Raw genomic sequence first — 25,521 nt, forward strand, 5'->3', positions numbered from 1 at the left:
TTCCTTCTCCTTTAAGCAGCACCAACAGTATATAAAAAAACTGCTAAAATTACTATATAATCTAAAACAAGAACGTAAAATGCTTGGCGATGTTAGGTTCAGAAATGTAAACAACCAGTGATGGGCAAATTTCTCCCATTTCGCATTGGGGAAAAATTTGCGAAACGCGAATTTTGACGCCGGCAACAATTCTGATGCGCATTAAAGTCAATGGGCACCTATTAATTGCCACCAGCTACATAATAAATTTTACACCCGTGAAAATTAAGGGAATTTATTCACCGGCGGCGAAAACGTGGAAATTCGCACACGCCGAATAAATTAGTCTATCACAATAAACAGCATGTTTAATGAAAGAGTAAAAGTGAACGTTAAAGCTCATTGCTGTGCAATTATTATCTGGTAAAGAAGCGAGATTGAGTTAATAAGCAACATGTCTTAAATTATGAACATCTTGTGTTTTGACATATTAACATTTTAAAATGTTTTTTTAACTGCTAATTACTTTTTTCATGTAATTTTCTTGTATGATATTGAACCAGTAGCATAAGTACCTGTTAAATGTATTCTGGGAAACATACTTAAGATTGTTTGCTTCTCTAACATATGACGAGTGCCTTCTATTGAAAGCCTAAAGAAAATAGTTTGCAGGTGAAGTGCGTTGTTATAAACTTTCATCTCCCATCAGAAACACAAGATGACATTCATATTAAATATTTAATTGTATTAAAAACTAATTTTGTTTTAAAATGTATTTTACATACAATTTTGAATAAAAACATAACTGACATTTGCAGAATTGTAGATTTAAATAGATACATCCACATGTAATAAAAGGCACTTGCTCACGTGTAGTGATGGGTGAATTTATTCACCAGGTGGCAATTTGCGTTGAATTTGCGCGATGCAAAAATTTGCTGGCGTCAAAAAAAATGTTTAAAAAAAGGACGCTGTTTCTCTAATTTTTCGCCGTTTCAGCAGGTAGCATTAAATGGTTGAATATATTATCGTATGCAACCGGTTACTGCATGTGAGTAGTGATGGGCGAATTTGCGCCATTTCGCCCATCACTACGATTTTCCCGCAAAATACGCAAATTTTTCGGCGAAACGGCACAAATTTGCCCATCACTACTCATGTGCAGTAACCGGTTGCATACGATAAGATATTTAATCATTTAATGCTACCTGCTGATTCGTTGATATAGGTTACTGCACTTGGGTAAATTAGGGTCTAATTTATGAATGACTGGGTAACATAAAGAAGAAAACACTAGAGAGTTGTTCTTCATTAAGTATGAAGTTCTATATTAATCCATAAGAATTTCTATATTAATCCATACGCATACATTTCTTCCATGTTGCAAGTGTTACTTGAGGGTGCAGTATACCCTCTTGTTTTACGAGTTCAATGAATATAGCTTGTGTTGAACATACATTTTACCTATTGTTTTAAACACAAAAAAATCTATGTTTTTGTTTATTTTTTAGTTAACAGCGAAACTAAATCTACTCCATGTTTGGTCCTTGTAAGGTAGATAATTAGATTAATCTTCACTGGCTGCTAGACATTTTTGTGGGGGAGTTTGCATGTCATTTAATTAATTAAATACATTGGAAACACCTCAAAATTCAGTGCTTTCTTTTGGAAATATGAGTTAAGTTACCATTTATTACAGCAACTTGATAAGCCCATATGATTTTATCTAACTAAAGAATTATCAGTGACAAGATGTTAACTGGCTGGTAAGTGTGTGTGTTGTAGATGCAAATGGATCGTAAGCCTTCAAGGGGTGGTTCACTTTAAAGTTAACTTTAAGTATGTTATATAATGGCAAATTATAAGCAACTTTTTATTTGGTCTTCATTATTTATAGTTTTTTAATTACTAGTCTTCTTCTTTTGATTTTTTCCAGCTTTCAAATGAGGGTCACTGACCCCATCTAAAAACAAATGCTCTGTAAGGCTACAGATGTATTGTTATTGCTACTTTTTATTACTCATCTTTATATGCAGGCACTCGCCTATTCATATTCCAGCCTCTTATTTAAATCAGTAGATGGTTCTAGGCAGTGGCGTAACTTCAGATGCCAGGGCCCCCCTGCAAAAAAAAATTCAGGGCCCCCCTCTGCACATATATAATAGTGGGAGAATTTCATGTATAATACCCCCAGAACTCATAGAAGGACGGTACAGTGGCAATTCCATGTATAAATGGCACAATTGCAAATTTGCACATTAAGGCAAGGAAATGGGTTAAAGGACCACAATAAATGTGATTTGTATCCTTACCGCCCTACATTCTTTCTATGCTGATAGTCTGGTAGAAGGGGGAGGAGGGGGGAATCTGCAGGGAACGAACATCTGTCCTGCCTGTCTGGCTTGCTTCCCTCCACATGTTATTGAACTACAACTCCCAGCACCAACACCTGGAGAGCTACAACCTTGGCCCAGGGCTAGTGGGGAGAGAGAAGAACCTGCTTCTGGAACTTTAATGTCAGGCCGATGGTAAAACAGAGTGAGTTTATTGCCTGGGCACTGTGTAAGTGAAGTGGGAAAAGGGGCATGAGTGTGGGCACAGCTGGCAGCAAATGTACCAATCACTCACACACACAGTAACAAACACACACAAACAGAGAAACACAAACTCAAACTGTAATTGACACACATAGTAGAGCTTGCCTGGCTGCATGTCATCCGATCCAGCCTGCTCCCTAAATCAACCCAGCTCCCGGCCCCAGGTTTCAGCTCAAACAGTTCCAGCAGCACAAACAAGGCAGCTAGGAAGATCAGAATGATACCGCTGCCATGAGCACTCACCACTGGGATCCATCCTTTGAAAAGCAGGCCAGCTGCAAAGAACGTAAGTGAAATTGTGCCATGTGACAGTCGTCTCATTCCGGTCCCGGCACTACACTAACTCCTCCAGGCACTCGGAGGAGGGCGGAGTTTAGAATTAGAAGAGCCCATGATCCAAGCACGCCTCACCTCTCAGACTGAAGCAGCTGCACTGTACACTCTGCAGGTACCGCCCCCCAAGTGACGTGCAGTTTAGAAACTGTTTTTTTTCCAAGCTGCACAGGATTATCTGGAATTTAAAGTGCCTATAAGGGACAGCGTGTTGAGCTGTAAAAAAAGCGGACGGTTGAGAGGTATGCGGGTATCCCCATACTATTGAGGAAGCAGGCCCCGTCCGGGCCGCCTGCACTCCCGGGCCCCCCCGCGGCTGCGGGGCCTGCTTCCTCGGTAGTTACGCCACTGGTTCTAGGGTAATTTCGGCCCTAGCAACCTGATCGCTGGAATGGTAAACTGGAGAGCTGCTGAATAAAAACTAAATAAACAACCACAAATAATAAAAAATGAAAACCAATTGAAAATTGCTCGAAATATTACACTTCATCATACTAAAAGTTATCACAAAGGTGAACAACCCTTTTCAGCCTATTCAGCAGTACTTGTTTTCAAAACCTATATGATTTCATCCCGTACATAATTAATTATCATTATCTCATATATCCTAAAAGCAAATATGAGGACACTGTGTATGACACAGTGCTGGGCCAAGCCGATTAGGCGCCCTAGGCAAGAGGGGAAAAACCGAAGGGAAGAGCCCCGGAAGGGAAGGGAGAGGGAGGGCAGGGCAGATCGCCAGAGGGGAGAAAGCCGGAGGGGAGGGGAGAGGGATGGGGAAAAGCAGAAGGGGAGGGGAGAGAGCTGGAAGGGAATGGAGAGGGAGCGTGAACATGGACTAGGGGTAGGCAGAAGACAGGCACCTGCCCAGCGCCTCCCTTTCGTTGTGCCCTAGGCAGGTGCCTCTTCTGCCTACCCCTAGTTCCGGCCCTGGTATGACAAATCATTTTGTTTCCTGTGATTCATCACTTGCAATTACCAATGAAAATAATTACAGCAATAATTCTTTACTGGCTAACGGTTCGTAAGCATGGATTTTTACCATGGCAATGACCAATGTATTCAGGTTATCTAATATTGCCCATACACAGTGAAAAAATATTACTTGGTAATGGTAAATTTAGGGAAATTAATAATTTTATGGGCATTCATTTGTAATTGTGACAGATGAAGTCTATTTACAAAAACATAATAATTTCGGCATATATTGTACATTAAATTTATTTTGCATCTTTCTCTGCTCCTCCAGTATTTTATACTGTCTTGCATCTGCCACGCAGCAATGTGTCAGGCTTCCCAGCAATGTGTCAGGCTTTTTTATGCTTAGAAGCAGTAATTTTTTTTTCTTCCAACCCAGAAACTAGGCTGATTTATTAGACTAAATACAAACCCAACCAACATCTTTGCACTCTTAGTTTTGAGGGCCTTAGCTACTAAAAATGCACCCAAGTTTAGTTGCTGAAAGGGGTTTATTATGTGATTGTAATTCATGAATTTTTTGCAGTGTGCTGTGACTACCTGTTACCCTATGTATGACACACACACACATGAGCATTCTTATGTAATAGGTAACTGAGCAGTCATTCTTTTATTTGATGTCCTTCACCTCTTTTGTGCTTTATTACCTATATTATATAAATATAATATATTTTACCTATATTATTACCTATATTATATAAATATAAATATATTATATTTCCTCTTCAGATTGGGACGGCTGATACTCATTGACTTCCAGGGCATGGGGAAAGGCACTTCTGCTGGTGTAACTAACTAAGGCCCTCAAGTACAGAGAGGACAAGGAGAAAGTGAAAGCTATACATGAAATAAGTGCCGGACTGGCTTGCGGGGGAACCAAGACTTTTCCTGGTGGACCTTGACCTTTGTGGGCCCTTTACCCTTTCTAGAGCACAGAGCATTAGTTCTTGCATTCATTCAAAGTGAGTTTAGGATTCTGTGATGAGTCAGGGAAATGACAGAGGCCAAATGTATTGTCACAGACAACAGGAGAATCTAGGGAGTATGTTAATTACTGTATATAGAGCTGGCAGGGGGAGTTTCTCTTAAACAATTTGTACTGTCTAAACAGCAAGAGCTAAAATGTTCCTCAAGCAACCATGTATTCTGGTCTGTAAACAGCAAGGGCATAGAGATTTTCTGCCTGGACACTGTCTATCTGTCTATATTTTGCAGTCTGTCTGTATCCACTGTATTGTTCTGTGCTCTTACATACAGTAGTTGCACTATAATAATGCAACAAACAAAACATTCACACATGCAGTACAGCTGTCCACGTAGAATTGGTCCTGAACGGATCACAGTATCAAATGTTTCCCATAGAATTCAGTGAACCAGTTGGCAAAAAACAGTGCTTTCTATGCTATATATCAGTTACATTTGAACAATGAGCTTCTTAAACATGGGGATATCAGGGTTTTTCTCAATAAGAAGAAAAGGTTTTTAGGGGTCCGACTGGTGGGTCCATGATATCAGGTTCCCTAGTTGGCCTCTGACACTACATGAAATAGGAGAGGGAAAGTGCAGGCAACAGTAAAACAAATACAATGTACAACAAAAACTAGTGTAGCGCACCTTTAGGTGTTGGCAGTGGTAGATGTGAGTCTGCTTTCTCTAACCCGGAGACACCCCAAGTCCGCAGTAACCAGGCACACAGGACGGTAGTGCAATGGGCACAACCTGACTTTTTTTAATAGCTGCAGCTGTAAGAAAATATTGTAGAAAATTGGTGAACAATAACTGAACAATTAATACTTAATAGCTCTGGCTAACACTACAATAGCTGTGACAATTCACCATGAACAGCCACCAGCAAAACCCCTCAAACCCTGGTAAGCACACCTAAGTCTCCCAACCCATTGCCAGCTGGATATATTGTGTTCCAGTAGGGGGACTCCCTTACTGGGATGAAAAGGCTGGATGGGCTATTAATGGCACAGCAGCCTAAATGAAAGGCAAATGTAGGTTCCACTTTGTTTCTGCTTAACTGGGAAACTGGATTCCGATCCTTGGTGTAAAGGCAACTCAAGATGGTGATGTTCACTTACGGTTCACCAAAACATAGGCAGAAATGGCTGGATAAATAAACTGGCATAGTCATATCAATTTTTTTCCACAATACCTTACAGGATAAATACCTTGGCAGCCCACATGACACAAAAATACAGTTGCAAATCTCATAAGCCCAAAACACATACTGTAGGTGTCACGTTCGGCACCCTAAATCCAGAACCAGTGCTAGGCTCTCTTGTCTTGGCTCTTGCTTCTGCCTTTAACAGCCGCCTTTCACTTCAGGAGGAGCCCTCCGCTAATTGGATGCCGCCAGGTCTTAATAAGAGAGGTGCCAAGCATGGGGTTCTGGACAAGCAAAGGGGTACGATCATTTTATTGGATGGAAGGCAACACAGCTCAGAAGACGGGCCAGACAAGAGCGTGGTCAGGCAGACTGGGCCAGCACAAGCAGCGTTCAAGAATAGTCAGACAGACCAGGACTATTCAAAGAATAGTCAGACAGGCCAGGATCAGGATTGGAGAGGGTAGAATAGTCAGGCAGGCAAGGGTCAGCTTTGGAAAGGTCAGAGTGGTCAAAACAGGCAGGCAAGGGTCAATACCAGGAAAATCAGAAAGGATTCACTAGGAATACACAGCCAGGGACCAACTAAGTTAAACCGCCTGAGGAGTGTGTCCGACGGGGGACACGGCGGGCGTCCCCGCCAGAGGTGCAGCGGGCTTCCTCGCCGGCCACTAGACCACCAGGGTTAGCGGTCCTTGCGGACCTTACAAAAGGATAAAGTCAATGCAATCTCAAATCATATGGCAGTATAAATATTTCTGTACAATTATCTTAGAACACATGGCAGTAACAATTCTTTGCAAGCTTCACGTACTATATAATACTACCATCCTGTTTTAAGAAACATATTGTTGTTGATTTGGGGATGCTTCACCCATGCAACCATATGGTTTGTGAATTAGCATCTGTTTAGTAGTCTTGAAATTAGGCTTTTCCATGTATTTAAAATTGGCATTTTATAACAAAAACATACTTTTTTTTATATAATCTACAGTCCTTCAGGAAATAACTGTCAGTCTAAGGCTTCTATTGTAAAGTCCGGCCTCCATCGAAACAACAATTGTTCAGTACTACTCCTAGCCAAAACTTCTGTCATTCAGCCTCCTGTGTGAGAACAACAATTTGCTGAAAATGGAAAAATGACTAGTGATGATAAATTCGGCAGGCACAAATTCATGGCGAATCTCTGCATTTTCATGTAAAGGCTAAAAATTATCCAAATGCGAATTTTGCTGACGTACCATTAGAGACAACCAAATATTACACTCTGGTTATTGTTTCCTTGTGCCAATTTTCAAATTAGTAGCTTTGCCTTTCAAATAAATTTTGAACTTCTCTACAATATGAGGTATAAGGTTCACAGTAAAATAAAAAAGACCTAAGGACAAGTTTATAAAATATCAAACTGGGTAATGCAAAAGAGTTCCAAAAAGTTTTGGATCTTTGCATTCAGTTTACTTTAGTAGTATTGATGGGCAAATTTCTCCAGTTTCGCCTCGCCGGAAAATTTGCGACTTTCCCGCGAAATGGCAAAAAATATTTGCGAATTTCCCACGAAATTCGCAAAACGGCGAAGAAAATCGGCTCCAGGGACAATTCCGACACCGGCAACAATTCTGACACCCATTAAAGTCAATGTGCTTATGCCTAGTTAAGTGCTTTGTATTTTCAGCAATCAGATTTTAAAGTGTTTAGAGAGAATGCTGTAAATTTTGTGGCACCAAATGATACAATCTCTTCATGTGGATGGATCCCAAGAAGAGCTGACTACTGATTATCTGGCCAGAAATAGTCTCTAGGATATGTTAAAAGAATGCTTTAAATTGGATAAAGTTTAACAAGACAATATAGCAAATTTTGGTGTCATCAAGGAACTATTTCAGGGAGGATGGTTTCAACTAAATGCCCTGGGTTGTTTTCAATTTTGATTTGAAATAGAGTATAGAAATGCCATTTTTAGGTATGGAGGACCATGCAAATTTTCATACCATGTATATAAGTTGGGCATATCTTCCCCACTCAAGCCACATCATTTGTACTGCATATACCTTCTCCATTTGTCTGCACCATCACATTTTCCTAAAACAAATAGCAGCTTTCACCCGGAAGTCATTTTACCTCTGACACATCATCAGTAACACTGACATCTGAAAACAGGACATGTACAGTATGCTATAAAGTTCAGGCAATACAGAATGCAGGGTTACACAGGCACAACATACTTTGATAAAAAGTTCTGCTGGGGTTGAGCACTGTAATGGTTAAACTGAGCTCAGGAGAGGTGGTTAGGAGAAAAAAATAGGATCAGATAGCTGGAGCAGAGTTTCTATGGGAACCAGCAATTCTATATTTTCCTTGGCTGTTAGACTGGAGGGTGTGTTTGGTAATCTGAGCTGAGAAGAACTGAGCATGCTCATGAGCCAACAGCCAAAGTAAATTCCTGAGGGAGGGGGCAGCGTGGGTTACAGGAGTAGAAGGATTTCTAAGATATCAAGGGAATGTTGCAGTGTTACTGTTAACCTTTTAACAACCAGAGTGGCGGGTATCTAAAGATTTCAAAGAGGCTGTTCACTGATTACATTTTTTGTGGGGGGGTTTACATGTCCTTTAAGGGAACAAGCTTGCATGCTTGTGGTAGGTCCCTGACAGTGGATTTGATGTTTGAAAATTCCATTAGTTAATTGATGTTTTGGTTAGCCAAAACGTCTCTGAATAAGACTTAACCATGATTAAGTTTTCCCTAAGAGTTAATGGTTGTTGGTTTATTAAAATAAATGACTCAGTATTCCTACTCAACTGGACTATTGGGCAGCAAATGGACTTCAAAATTTTGTTTGGGGTCACTGCAGGGACATTGTTGTTCTTACAAAAGCCCTAATATTATGCTTGCTAAGATTGTATTTTAATAAACATTGTCATATAGTTGTAAGTTGCAACAATTTTTTTTCTTATCAAATATAATGTCAAATTCAATGAGGAAAAGTTATCTCATGGTTTACCAATGTGAAAACTCATGGATGAGATTCAATTCAAGGAGATAAAAATTTTCTCCAAATTCAGTTCCAGTTTTTGTCCCATAGATATCAATAGAGTTTTCACGTGATAAACAGTGAGATATGTTTTTTGGAATTAAATTGCAACTCAAATTGAATCGTGTTCATGAGTTTTAACGTGATAATCAGTTTTCTCACTGAATTGAATCCAGCCCAATATGGTGATGTGTGGAGTTATTTCTAGAAAGGTATTTCTATTTAGCAGATACTTTTTTAGCTGTGTCCTAAAAGGCATATTTATTTGAATAGTTGTGTGCAACTATGCTTTATACAGAGACCATTTGCAGACTATATTTCACTGTGGTGCATCAGCAGATGGAAAACGTTAAATGTTCAAAAAAAGATAAAATTATACTTTATAATCAAATTTTAAAAATCATGTCATACCCTGATGAAAAGAGTATACAATAAATATGTACACTTGATGTGTTTTGTGACTATGCATCAACTTCCTCAAAAGCCAGGAAGTGATACGGGAAGCCACAAAATGCCTTATCACTGAAGAGAGAATATTATCTAGTTATGTATAAGGTTAAGAGACAGAATCATAGAAGGGGTTGTTCACCTTTAAATTAACTTTCAGTATGATGTAGAGAGTGATATTCTGAGACAATTTACAATTTAAATCCAGCAGCTCTTCAGTTCTATAACATACTAAAAGATAATGTAAAGATGAACCTCCCATTTAATGAAAAAGGTCTTTATTTCTGGTGAACAATTGAAAACAACTGTATTGAAAAAAAAGTGTTTGAAAGATGAACAACCCCTTTAATACCTCCTGCCATGTGAATGGGACAGGAAATACTAAGTTAAAAAAATTCCTCCACCCTGGATGTCATTTTTATTCTATCCTTTCTCTCCCCCTAAGACATACCAGTTGAGTGCCTCTACTCTTCTAAAGTTCCAGGATTGATGTTGTGCTTACTAAGTAGTATGTGAGTCCTTAGAAAATATGGCTGGCATGGCCATCTGTTGCCACTGACACCAATAGTTGCAGTGCTGCCAAAAGCTTCCTAGATGCCAACCAACTAGCAATACTGAGCATTTGCAAATTGCTCTGATCTTCAGAAATTATGAGAATTAGAAGCCTTGGCACCAAGATTTTAAAAAATGCATTTCTTTCTCCCCCTTAACTGCTTTTAAATGGTAGCTCTGTGTGCCACTGTGGTTATTGAAGGATACTGGGGTAAGTACTGCCTTTGCACTTTCTTTTATGCTATTTGAACCCTAAGCTTATAGTTGATATCTAACTTTTATTTTAAGCAAGGATTGAATTGAACTTAAGAGAGGCTTATCTGTCCATGAGGTGTCACTTTACAAAAGGTTTTTTTGGGGGGTATGATTTAACCTCTTCTTTTCTTTCATAGGATAACATCCTCTAGACCAGTGCAGTCCAACTTCTGTGGTATGGAATTTTTCTAGACTACATGGCTAATAATGGAACCCAGTGTTATCCACTCTCTGTTTTTAAACGACACCCACTTAAACCACACCATGTTACCACAAGACCATGTCCACATTAAGGGGCAGATTTATCAAGGGTAGAATTTCAAAGTACAAAAAACTTCGAAATTAAACCATCGAATTAAAAAACGTTTAGAAGGATTTCAGGGATCGATCGAAGGATTTTTATTCAGTGTGTAAAGACTTAGAAAATGGTTGTAGACGGTCCCCATAGGTTAACATAGCAATTCAGCAGGTTTAATTTGGCGAAGTATTGAAGTCGAAGAGACAGTACTTTGATTATCTAATGGTCGAATATTCAACTGATTTTTACTTCAAATCGAAGTCAGAGTAAATTCGAAGTCGTAGTATCCTATTCGATGGTCGAAGTATCCAAAAATTACTTCGAATTTTTTTACTTCGAAAATTCCCTCGAGTTCACTTCGACCCTTGATAAATCTGCCCCTAATTGTGGTAATACACCAAAAAAATCCAAATAGTTGGTGCTCACTGCAGGGATATCATTTTACTCATATGTGAAAAATGTAAAGTCATATTAAGACAAACCCTTAAATCCATATGCCTCCTCCCCTGTCAGTAACATAACTATGAGGTGGTGGACCAGGGTGCAGACTGTGTAGCCGGACCCGCCCATCGCTCTCCAGAAGTGAGTTTTTCAGCATTTTTTCGCTCACATGAACTGGTGGCTGGCTCACAGGGGGTGTGGACCCTGGTACAATTGCACCCACTGCCCAGTAGTTCTGCCACTGTCCCCTGTGGATAACACAGCTCCCCCAGCACATGATTTAACACTATAGAGGCCCCTAACAATAATTTTCAAATGATAAACCCCCAGAACAAATACCAGGCTTGTGTTCCACAGGCAGAGCAGGGCACACACAGACTGAGTATAGAACACAATGGGAGCATAGGGATGTCAGAACAGAGCAGGAGACAGGGAAATTTATCAGGACTCTAAAATGTACTACATACAGTGACACAAATGTACTACATACAGTGTGAACAGGTGAACAATGTGGGCAGTTTTAGTCTGGATCTCAGGTGTGAACAGCAGGGTGTGAACAATAGAGGTGTTACAAGTGTGAACAATGCAGGGGGATTACATGTGTGAACAATACAGGGGATTACAGTCTGAATTTGACGTTTAAACAATGCAGGGGCCAGTTAATCTCTGTAGTGAAAACTTTTAAAATGTACACATTGGAAACAGACACGGCATGCAGGCTTTCCGCCAGTTGGACAGCCCTGCTCTAGACGAAAAATCATGCTCAGGCAATGCATTGCCAGGTAATAGATTGTGTGTAGAATGTCTAGGAGAGGCCTCAGGAACATCATGCTCACACTTCTCTGAGCATGGATGAAAGATTCCATGGTAGCACAGGTAACAGAAAATATGTTGAAGAACTTCTAAAACTCAGATGTTCCAATTATTTCAAAGGCAAATACCCTTGTTGTTACCCTTGTTGTTACCAGAGCCAGTCTGGGTGTCAGAGACAGATGGTTGTCAGATTCTGATGGTTATATATCTTCCTCTGATTCTGAAAATTAAGTTCAAATCTATCTCATAACAAACAAATCTTTTAAGTTCACAAGGTAATAAGAACTGTTTTCAATTCAGAATGGGAAAATCCCAACAAGAAGTTTGTCATTTCCAAGAGATTCAAAAGTTGTTCCCATTTCTGACCAGACCAAATTGTGAGGGGTCGGGGGGGGGGAAGCATGCAGGACTACTAGTGCCAACAACATTGGTATCCAGGAGAAGGCCATCAAAAAGGAGAGAGCTGGAGAAGCCGGAGGAGCCTGGGACAAGACAACATGTGAGGAATGCAGACCAGAGGGGAAGGCATAGATGAAGCTGAACTATATTCCCTTGCCTTTTTGGTAAGAATAATGTAGACTTGTGTAATGTGTAACTGTAAATATTGTAATTATTGTTTAGTCTAAGTGTAATCATTTATGTATAACAATCAAGTGATTTATTTTACAATATATCACTTTAATATACGCTTATTAGTGTGGATTCATTGATAAGAACACTGATTGGTATCCCTTTGTGTATATATATGTATGTGATCCTTATTTAACCTGAACTATAGGTAGAGGTCTGACAAAGTCAGATAAGATAACGAGTTAACAATTTTTTAGAGAGAAAGAAACCCCACCAAATAGTTAATACTGTATCTATACCAAGTTAACTCAAACCTTAAATTGCAAGACTGAGGTAGTTAATAATAATAATAGTAATTAATAAGGAGGTGCTTTCTAATAAATTAAGTAAAGTGCTAGTGCAAATAAATAATGTGAAATTAGTTAGCCACATAGGCTGGTGATAAAAAATAGTTGATTGTTCCTAAATCAAAAGGGTATATTACCCCACCAATAGATTCAAGTGCTACCCACTAATAGATAAATTCATTCATTAATTAATTAATAAGCAATTATTCAATAGAGTTAGAAAATTAATGTTGCAATTAAATTCCACCAGTAAAGTGCAGTGCAATAAGTAGGGTAAAAAATTAGACTTGGTAATTAATTGACTAGTTAAAAAGGAGTGATTAAAAATTGACCAAAAATTCAGTATGGGTTAAAAAGTCATCCGGTCACAATCCATAGATAAAATTTATAGAAAATTGAAAAAATAGGGGGTGGAGTTGTCCCAAAAACTAACTGCCTATGTTTGTTTCTAAGGCCTGGGACACCACAAAGTAAAGGCAGGACAGGGTAACCGGAGCTGTAATATACCCTTTTGATTTAGGAACAATCAACTATTTTTTATCACCAGCCTTTGTGGCTGACTGATTTCACATTATTTATTTGCACTAGCACTTTACTTAATTTATTAGATAGCACCTCCTTATTAAAGTGGACCCGTCACCAATAAAAAAAATTCAAAATCCTATTTTATCACATTAGTCAAGCAAAATGAACTTTAATTACAATATATCAATTATTTGAATCTTGTTTTCTTCAGTCTGGCAATTCATAATGATAACAAGCAGGCAGGAGCCATGTTGTGGACACTGTTATTAAGGCAAGCCTTGCATCATCTTGTTTGTGCACCAGAATGGGGGACCCGATATCAATTCCCATTCCCATCTAGGAAGTGCTAAAGTGAAAGCAATTGTCTGCACCGCCTCTATGCCTAGGCATAGAGGAGGGGCAGACAATATTTGATTGACAGCTGAAATGTTTAAATGAGCTTACAACAGCTATAAATTCTTTAATAAAAAATAGAAATTGGATTTCATGTTTAATTTGAAAAGGGCTTTTATTATGCAGATTTTTGTGTCTGGATGACAGGTCCGCTTTAATTACTATTATTATTATTAACTACCTCAGTCTTGCAATTTAAGTTTTGAGTTAACTTGGTATAGATACAGTATTAACTATTTGGAGGGGTTTCTTTCTCTCTAAAAAATTGTTAGTGTGGATTCATTGTCTGCTTGCTCAAAAGAACCAGTTAGTGGGTTGACATATATTAATAATATTATTATTAATGATATAAATATACTATAAATTTACAAGATGATGTAGGACTTAGTGCCCAATGATTTCACAGCCAAAGCCACGTTATATTCTGTAAAACTACAGCTAAATGATCCTCACAGTAGTAGCAAGAAGAGGCCTGTTGCCCAGACACCGGAATGCTGATTCCCAATTCTCTGTCCCTGCAAAGGTAATCCACTATTTGGTTCTGAGCTCAATCAAATATTTTCCTAAGCTTCTGCAGGTACAAATGCAGCCACTTTGGTTTCTGTGTTTGACACAGAATAACTAAACTCAGATATTCCATTTATCCCATTTAACACAGAAAAGTCACTGCATCCCATTTAATTAAAGCATTCCTCATTGTGAACAATGGTGCTTTGAAATGTTAATGAAAAGGTTAAATGCATCAAGTGAGTTAATATGACTTTAGATAACACAGTTTCTTCAATTAATCCCGATGCATTGAACACACCAATCCAAGTGGCTTCATCTGTAAATCCTTCTTTCCTACTGCAAGAATGCAAAAATAGAAGATTCTCCTCCAAAAACACAGGAAACTCATTATCAAGACAGTGGTAGCCCAAAAACCAGCAAGATTTGGCAAGAAGCCAAACTTTAACACACCAGTGGAGAAAACACATTTACATAATTCTTCCAAGCTCACATTATTTCTAGCATATTTTTATAAACACCCATGCTCCCCCTTCATGTGAGCCATTCCCTCCAAGTCCAATATTTTAACCAATTATTGTCCAGTTTTCCTGTTACTCTAGTATTTTCTCCAATCCATGTTCATTATTCTTGTTTATATCAGTTCACCTACTTTGACATGCATTGGGTCTGCTTGATCTTTGGTGAAATACATTTTAGACTATTTCAGACTTGTTAGTGGCTGATGTGATGCCTTTTTGGATGTAAATAATGTAAATAGCTTATGAAAAACAGTGACTCTGCATACTGTTAGCAGTAACTGACAACATGGCTGAGATATGGCTAAATTACATTTCTATGTATCCTGTAGGCCTCTATAAGATTCTATTTTGGGCCTAACAAAATAATCTACTAATTAGCATAGCTCAATTTATCATCACACAGTCATGTGTGACCTAACTAATAAATCATCCTGAACCTGAATCAGTCATACTGGCTGATACATTAGATAGCTTTAAGAAGCGGTTAGATGGATTTTTAGCAAATGAGGGCATACAGGGTTATGAAAGATACAGTAGCTCATAGAACAAATTGATCCATGGACTAGTATGATTGCCATCTTTGAGCCAGGAAGGATTTTGAAGAGGCAAATAGAAGAGGCATCAAATGGGTTTTTTGCCTTCCTCTGGATTAACTAGGAATAAGGCAGATTATATATAGATTTAAAGGAATAGTTCAGTGTGAAAATAAAAACTGTGTAAATAGATAGGCTGTGCAAAATAAAAAATGTTTCTAATATAGTTAGTTAGCCAAAAATGTAATGTATGAAGGCTGGAGTGAACAGATGTCTAATAAAACAGCCAGAATTCAACTTCTTGCTTTTCAGCTCTATAACTCTGAGCTAGTCAGCGACTTGAAGGGGGGCCACATGGTACATTTCTGTTCAGTGAGTTTGTAATTGACCCTCAGCATTCAGCTTAGATTCAAAAGCAACAGATATGACCCATGTGCCCCCCCCCCTCAAGTCTCTGATTGGTTACTGCCTGGTAGCCAGGGTAACCAGTCAGAGTATACCAAGAGAGCTGAAAAGCAGGAAGTAGTGTACTGACTGACATGTTGTACGTCAAATCACTCCAGCCTTTATACATTACATTTTTGGCTAACTAACTATATTAGAAACATTTTTTATTTTGCACAGCCTATCTATTTACCCAGTTTTTATTTTTACACTGAACAATTCCTTTAAAAGATTGAACTTGATAGACATGTGCTTATTTTCAACCTAACTTACATGTATTATGTTACCTGGAGATTTTTTTTCCACGTCAGCTAGAAGAGTGATCTTCATGCATTGTCTTATCCAATGAGGAAAGCAAACTTTTTTTTAAAGATAAAGTCATTCTAAAAACAGCAGATACATTCTTATTCAAAGCTTTGTCAGAATTTCACATAAGTCAAGAGACTGTCCTCCATTCGGGAATTCTAAGTCCCTTCTAGATATTACAAATGGTCCAAAAGCTGGAACTCAACCATCCAAAAGTATAATTGTCAACTGGATCAAGCCTCCATCTTCAGGTCTGCCCATGTATGGACTTTTTAAAGCAAACAAAATCTTACATGTTACTGTCTTTAATTATTATGTACTTTGACATTCTATATACATTCTCAGCTCATTTCCAAATCAGTTCATTATAAGTTCAGAACAATTTGAAAAATTATGTTTAAATCTTACATGATGTTGCTACAGGAACTAATAATCATCAAAATATACTCACCAGTACCATGTAATATACTGTGATGTTTCACTAAAAATAGACAAAAATGTAGTAAAATAATAAATCTTTCAGTTTATTTTTTTTTCAAGTCGAGGAATAACGACATAGTTGCATTTGATTCTAATGTGAAAGACACACTGTGCACACGCTGCTTAACGTCTTTTAAACAGTTTCCATGGAAATGGATTTCGCTAGATCTGATTGCAGAGAAAGAGGTAAAGGCATTGTAAGGATGCAGCTCTGTTTACATTCCATTATTAGTAGCAGTATATCCAGTGATGTACTGTAGCTCAGTCAAATCAAATATTCTAAAATAAATGTAATCTATTTCTAATATACTGATAAAAGTATTCAACGCCAAAAGAGTGGAATTTTCAGTGTTAGCAGGCAACACACCAAAAATTACCAGCATATATTTGAAGAACATACCTATTTTAACCCTTTATACTGTGTTACAAGGTTTTTCTACCCACAAAATAAGGGAGGCATGCAGATATTATTAACATTATTATATTAGAATGGTGTAGACAGTAGTTTACATTTAATATTTTATGCAAATCAGTTAGTTATATGATGTTTTTTTATTCTGTAACTCTCAATCTTGTAATTAAAGGCACAGAGATTGCCGAGGTGCAGTAACCCATAGCAAACAATGAGATGTTTCAAACAGGTGATCAGTAAATATAACCTGCTGATTGATTGCTAAAGGGGAATACACGTGGAGCAGACATTGCATCTCTTATTACATAACCTCCTAAGACAGATAGCTGGTTGCTAGGGCCTAGGGAAGCAGCATGTAAGTTAAAATGAAAGGAAAGGCCATAAAAAGAGAGAGAACCCACAAAATATAATTCTAAAAAGTTCTAAGTGGCTTTTGCTTCATATTCAAGAAAATTTTGCACAGTTTTTAATTGCATACTTCCATGATTTTCCTCTTTTGCTGTGGATATGATTTTAAAGAGCTATAAAAACAATAGTTATTTTTCTGGCATGCAAATGAGTAAACAAAGAAAACAAATACAACTGCCAATAATAATTATTTTTTAAAATATTAATCAAAATCAAGTAAATAGTACATTAACAAAGTATACAGGCAATCCTGAATATATATACTTATATACACACAAATTCATTTAAAAAATATTAAACAAAAATGAGTAATGTGTGACCATTGCACAATTTGAGTCACAATTGTTTAAACAAAGCATGGTATAAGATGCCAAAAAGGGTATGTTGTGGCTCAATATGACTTTCTATTTTCATAAAAACATGGAATATTGTTTCAGTTTCTCAAAAAACAGCCGATGATTTATTCCGAACAGCAGCAGAGAATATAATGAAAGTGAATGGCTTAGAGCTGGGTACTCACTGATTCCTGTGTTCGTTTGGCTGAAAGCAGTAGCCACAAGCCCTGGGAGGAGAGTTTCTCTCAGCGCTGTTGGAAGAGACAGCATATTTCACTTTGACAACAGCAATGGTACCAGAATATTTAGTTGGAAGATGGAAAAATTTAAGAGCCAATATCCACAAACTGTTGCTGTCGCTGAATAGCCAAAAATAAAAATCACTTCAGAGAACACAGTTAACTGCTTCAGTATAATGCAATGAGTCTGCTGCTGCTTTCTTTTCGTCTGACTCAGATTGGATGAAGCCATTCTGATATTTCAAAACCAGCCAACCACAAAGCACCATGCTTTAAGCACATAAATTATAATTTTACAGCAATTCACTTCATACCTGTGTGAAACATAGAAAAGAATTGCTCTGTCTCTTGGGCAATATTGGAACGATTCGAACAATTTAACCGATCGTTCGAATGATTTTCAAAAAAAAAACTTTCGACTTCTATAGTACTTGGCTATAGGCTTTAGGAGGTCCCCATAGGCTAACATAGCAATTCGGCAGGTTTAAGGTGGCGAAGTGTCGAATTCTACGTTTTTTAAAGAGACAGTATTCGATTTTTGAATGGTCGAATATTCAAAGTTATTTTCAATTCAAAACAAATTTTGGCCTATTTGACGGTCGAAGTACCCAAAAATTACTTTGAAATTCAAAGTTTTTGAATTCGAAAATTCACTTTGACCTTTAGTAAATGTGCCCCTAAAAGTTGCTAATAATCAGTGGTGTAACTAGATATAGCTGGGCCCCATAGCAAATTTATTTTAGGGCCCCCGAAATATCCAGAGGTTGTTCTCTTTTTTCCATATATATTGAAATTGCTAAATAGGGCCCTAATGAGGCCCCCTATACCTCAAGGTCACCCCTGCAGCCACAGGGTCTGCTTCCTCTGTTTTAACACCCCTGCTCTATTTTCCATTATCATTTGCAGTTAAAATGTCAAATGATTCATAGCATAGATTGTGATGTAACATCTGACCATTCCCTCTTGAAAAGAATCCTCTATAGCTGGTATGTTACCTCCACCAATCTGAGCTTGTGTTAAAATTTGCATATTTGTGCTCTGGTACTGAGATGTAATTAACTTCACGTGGTCACATGTTGTTCTGGCACCATTCTTAAGCTGTTCTCATGTCTTGGTGCATGTTTCTATGCATGCACATATAGCGGAATGTTTTATGCAGAGTTATCTGTGCCTTTTTTGGTTAAGACTCTGAACCTACTGTTCCTGCTTGATTTCGGTGTTGCTGACCCTTACATGTTTCTAGGACTATGTCTTCTGGCTCTTGATCCCTGGTCTGTTATTTGACTTCATCTGCCTGCTGCCTGCACCAACCTTAGCCTGCTTGCACTGACCTTGGCCTGATAGCTGACTGCATCTGCTTGCTGCCTGTAATAATCAAGCAGACTCAGTCTATCAGCTGCTTGCACTGAGCTTGGCCTGATATTTGACTCCATATGCCTGCCGCCTACACTGATCTTAATCTTATTTAATTTGCCTGCTACCTGCACAAACCTTGCTTGATATTTGACTTCATCTCATCTGTTCTTGCGGCAGTTAAAGTTCACCCAGCATTCCTGCCATTCCACCACTGAGTCCACCTGTTTACAAGCCTATGGAGTAGATTCACTAACGAGCGAATTGTCTCCAGCGACTGCTTCGCCATACCTTGCACAACTTCGCCAGGCACAAATGCGCTACAGGTACGCCAATTCACTAAGGATCACAAGTACATTTCCGTGAATGGTCGCTTGTGTATAACGCTAACGTCACTTCATATTTTTGGGGCAAAACGTTCAACATCAACGTTCTTGAGCTGTTTTGGCAGGAAAATTCGCTAGTGTAGTGTCCAATGAAATGTAATTAAAGGGTATATATGGAGCAGCTAGAGAGTTGCCATTTTGGGATGCTGCTCTACTTGCTGGAAGACATTTCCAAGGTTCTCCAAATGTCCAAGGAAGCAAGAGGAGGACACAGATACTCTATTTTTCAAACTCCTCCTGCTGCTGGTCCTACTGCAAGATTTATAAGATCTTCTTCTTTAACTAGTAATGTAACCTTAAACAGTTTTTCTTTTACTCTTAATGAGACTTCTGCAGGATCTCTTCCTCCTCCAGTACTACTTACAGTTAATGTAGAATTTTGTGAGAAGTGCAATAGGGCTGTAACCTTTTCTTTTGCAGAAAACACTACATTAGTACATCATGTAGTTAGACACTGGGCCAAATTGCTAGGAAAGGACTGCCAGTGCACCTCCAGGGCTCGCAAAGCAGTCTTATGGACAGAAATTCAATCTGCAGTCAATACTGTGGGGTGCCAAAATAGAAGCATCAAGAATTGCAAGTCTTTGGCTGATATTAAAAGGTTGGTCTATTACATACTTTTTTACAAAATATTTCCACTGATTATTTTTGTTTTGTTTTAACATTGCTACTGTTTATGTGTTTTGTGGTCAAATATTGTAAAGGAGTTAATTATGAACCATCACATATTTCTCAAAATATTTGTCCGTAATCATATTGTCACAACTCCTGAAAAGCAGTATTTTGTTTCTATGGTATGTGTAGTTTAGCAACTACATGAAAAATCATGCTTTTGAAAGTGTTTAGAATGTAGTTGCTATAGTAGATGTCTCATAGCAACCTAAGTGTGTTTTTGCAAGTGTTTAGAATGTAGTTGCTATAGTACATATCCCATAGCAACCTAAGTTTGTTTTTGCAAGTGTTTAGCATGTAGTTGCTATAGTACATGTCCCATAGCAACCTAAATGTGTTTTGCAAGTATTTAGAATGTAGTTGCTATAGCAAATGTCGCATAGCAACTTAAGTTTGTTTTTGCAAGCGTTTAGAATGTAGTTGCTATAGTACATGTCCCAACAAGTCCAGGAAAACATTTTAAGTACCTAACCTTTTACTATGTGCTTACATACATTTTGAATTTAAATGTAAATAATGAAAAAGGGTTACTATGTGATTAGCACACATATATAATTACTAATTGTATAGTAACCACATTAATGTAATTATCTAATTAGTACATGTAATTACTAATTGTATAGTAAGCATACTAATTTAATGATCTAATTATTACATGTAGTTACCAATTGTATAGTAACCGCACTAATGTCATGATCTAAGTAGTCATTTTCAAACTAGTCCCTTGATTAACTTGTACTATGAACTATCTTCCATAACCCTGTATTTTCTCTCTTCCTAAAAAGCCATCCACCACCTTTTTAAAGCTATCTAATGTATCAGCCTTTACAACTGATTCAGGGAAAGAATTCCACATCTTCACAGCTCTCACTGTAAAAAATCCCTTCCGAATATTTAGGCAGAACCTCTTTTCTTCTAATCAGTATGGGCAACCTTGTGTCCGCTGTAAAGACCTACTGGTAAATAAAGCATTAGAGAGATTATTATATGATCCCCTTATATATTTAAACATAAATATCATATCACCCCTTAAGCGCCTCTTCTCCAGTGTAAACAACCCCAATTTGGCCAGTCTAAGATTTTCCATACCTTTTACCATCTTAGTTGCCCTTCTCTGGACCCTCTCTAATTCAATGTCCTCTTTGAGCACTGGAGACCAAAACTGTATGGTATATTCTAGATGGGGCCTAACCAGTGCTCTATAAAGTGGAAAAATGACTCTCTCCTCCTGTGACTCTATGCCCCTTTTAAAACAGCTCAAGACGTCGTCTCGTCTCACTGTATATTCGTATACTGCTGAGATGACAATAAAGTTTACTCGACTTTGACCTTATTTGCCCTTGATGCTGCTGACTGGCATTGTTTGCTACAGCTAAGTTTATTATCTAAAAGGACTTCAAGGTCCTTTTCCATAATGGATTTGCCTAGTGCATTCCCATTAAGGGTATAAGTAGCTTTGATATGTTTACATCCCATTTGCATGGCTTTACATTTATCAATATTGAATCTCATTTGCCAGTTAGCTGCCCAGATTGCCAGTTTGTCAAGATCCTGTTGCATGGGTGCCGCATCCTGGATTTAATTAATTGGGCTGGATAGTTTTGTGTCATCTGCAAACACTGATACATTAACTACAATACCTTCCCCTGAGTCATTAATGAACAAGTTAAAGGACCAGAAACATTACATTTTTTTATTTAAAAAATCAGTTCTATAAGCTACAAATAATGGTCATACCCTACTATATTTATATAAAATACCTTGTGTTTTTAAAAAAAATTTGCAAAAAATCTTCTGTCCATTCACCATGGAAAAAGGCAATATGGCAACCAGCTCCCCACTGCGTGTGCGTCCCCGATGCTGTTTCTCCACACAGCACTTCCGGCTGTAAGAACAAACTCAGAGCAGCCAATAGGTAAGCAAGTTGTAATGGCTGGGAAGTAGCAGAGCAACTGAACAGGAACAGCTGAGGAAGATTGGCTGTGGGGAGAGAGGGAACAGCTGTGGGAAGGAAAGGAACAGAATGGCTGGGGAAGATTGACTGCGGGGAGAGAGAGTAATGCCAGGGGAGGACACTGTGGGACAGTGCCGGTTTGAGTTTTTCAGATGTCTCATGCAAATGGCAGGAAAGAGCAGCATATTGGAAGTAAGTAATATATATATTAATTATTTTTGATTGTGATTTAAAAATGGTGTTACTGGTCCTTTAAATAAAAGTGGACCCAATACTGAGCGCCGAGGGACCCCACCTTACTCCAAGCAGAATGTACCATTGACAACCACCCTCTGTACCCTATCCTGTAGCCAGTTTCCTATCCATGTGCAAACGACTTCATTAAGCTCAACAGACCTTAGTTTAGAAAGCAGTCATTTGTGGGGCATGGTATCAAATGCTTTGGATAAATCCAAATAGTTCACATCTTCTGCCCCCCCCCCACTGTCCAGCATCTTACATACCTCATCGTAAAAAGCAATTAAATTTGTCTGACATGACTTATCCTTCATAAACCCATACTGATTGCTGCTCATAATGGCATTCACTAAGACAAAATTTTAAATGTGAACCCTTAACAAGCCAAATAATTTGCCCACCACAGATATCAAACGTGCTGGCCTATAATTGCCAGGCTCAGATTGTAATCCCTTTTTAAATATTGACATGACATCATCTTTTCTCCAATCCATAGGTACCATACCAGATGAAAGTGAATCTGATAAATTCAGAAATTGGGGTGTAATGCTTAAGGCACTATTAAGTTCAGAAATCGCAGTAAATGTCAAGGAAATAAACACACATTGGCGTATAACACATACCACTTTACTAATGAAAATGGCTACTGACAAACAATCCTAAACAATACACACTATGCCAAGTCTACTTATAGTGAATTAAAATAGTTAAACACTTAATACTTAGCTTTGTTTAGAAGGTGAAGTTTACAGAAGAGCTGCAGTCCTTGCACAAAAGTAGAATCTCTGGGCCCCTGGTTCTAGCCACCTTCCACAAAAGATTATTTGTCCAGGCACTTCTCCTGAGCATTCATGTGGAAGCTCATTTCTTGGGCTATCAAACTTCACAGCCTAAACAGGCTAACTCCACCTGTACATTAGGGACTTACTAGAACACACTGATTATCCCTCCCATATACCTATACTGTGAAACTTCTGGCCCAGAGTTTTGTTTACTGTAAGAAAGACATGGAGTCGAAAGTCTGTTGGCCACTGTTTATAGATAAACAAAAACCCAGACAACAGTCTGTTGTTCATTTGGTTATCATAAACAGAATCTTATAGAGAGCAGGCCCCGAGTTTGTTGATCATTGTCTACAGAAAACAGACCTAACCCAGAGTCTATTGTGTTATAAATCAATGCCTGTAGGCTACTGTATTAAAGTGTAGGTATCAATGACAACAATATTTTATAGTTTCACTTCATTCCAGAAAACATCTCATTTTCTTTGCACTACAAGGGGCCGGTCTAAAACTGAACTAAGCTCTCTTAAAACCCGGGGGTGTATGCCATCAGGCCCTGGAGCCTTGTTTACATTCATTTTTATTAAAGCTTTATGAACCATATGAGCTGAGCCATCAGTGCAGCTATGAAGTGAGCCTGGTAACTCAGACTCCTCTATTGTATACACTAAAGAAAAAAATTGATTGGGGTACATCCAAGTATGCCTATGATTAAGGGATTGTATACCGAAATGCATATAACTAGAAAAGTGAGGAGAACAATCCAGGGCAGAAGATCTGCAACAATGTAGTTTATTAGCAGCTACAAAACACACAACATGTTTCGGGCCTCAAACTCCCTTTATCAAGTGTAACAAAAATGGAAACAAAGTGACCTTTTAAAACATATCCTATTGGAATCCCATCCCTTAATTGCAGGGTTAAAGTTCATCACCTCCATGTTTCATGTTAAAGTGCCAATTAGCAGTGTTAATAGTATAAATACAACAGTATGTGGAATAAAAATGTCGATCTTACACATAAAAGTTTTTAAAATATAAGAGTGCGTTTGTGAAAGTGTACGTATAATCTTTCAGACATTTACAGATTAAGACATATATCAAAAATGTGTATATCAAAAAATAGTCCAGTATTATACAAAAGGAGTTTTTTCGACCTTAATCCATGGCATATTCAGTCCATTGCCATATCGCCAATTTCCACCTATAAATAAAATAAAATTCACTGATATAGCGCCTGGGTACTGCACATCACAGTGCCTACCTAGGTTTTACAAAACATTCAAAAAACGTTCATAAAACAGAAACTAGAGTAGCTTCCATAATATTCATTCTTGCTGCTTGTGTAGTAATGAACTATAGTAGCTTTTCTGTGCAGGGCAACAGTACATGATCTTTTCATTACTTTAAAACACCTTAATTTGTTGGTGTTACTGTCCCTTTAATATGAGAACAAATAAAACAAACCATTCTCAGAAACTATTGAATAAAATTAAACATGTATAAATTAACCAATAATAGGATAAGTAAGGTTAGTAGTTTCCTGCAGCACCAGGCCCTTGAACTATTTAAGATATATTGTAGACTCTAAGGGGGGAACATGCAGTATTGAGGGTAGCAGCAAATGTGGGGGAGGAAAGGAGGCTCACAAATCAACCCTGCCAGGGGATTCAATTATTAGAAAGATGGATAGGGTAATCTGCCATAAAACCCTTCATGCCAAACAGTCTGCTGCTTGTCTGGTGCTAGGGTTCGAGTGGAAAGATTATTGGGGGAGCTGGGGAAGACCCGGTGGTCTTGGTACACTGGTACCAATGAAAAAGTAAAAGGAGGTGGTGAAGTCCTCATGAACAATTTTAAAAAATTGGTGTAAAGTTGAGGGCATGGACTACCAAGGTAATTTTCTGAGAGATTACCTGTGCGAGAAGCAACATTACAAAGATAGCGGGAGTTTAGGGAGATTAATGTGTAGCTGAGAGATTAGTGTAGGGAGGAGGATTTTGGGTTTTTTGAGAACTGGGTTGATTTCTCAATGATGATGCTGAGATGAGGAGATTTTAAACTAGGTGTGGGGGGGGGATGATTTAGTAAAGGAATCCATGGAAGACAGGTTAGATGAGGTAGTAGGCAAAAGAAGGGAAAATGGGGGAGGAGATTTGGTTGGGGATACTGTTAAGGATAGGGAGGACCAGACCACATGTCATATGATTCATAAAGCTTTAATAGAAATTCATGTAAACAAGGCACCAGGGCCAGATGACATACATTCTAAGAGAGATTAGT

This window comes from Xenopus laevis, chromosome 1L (genome assembly GCF_017654675.1).
Source record: "Xenopus laevis strain J_2021 chromosome 1L, Xenopus_laevis_v10.1, whole genome shotgun sequence".
NCBI classification, from domain to species: Eukaryota; Metazoa; Chordata; class Amphibia; order Anura; family Pipidae; genus Xenopus; species Xenopus laevis.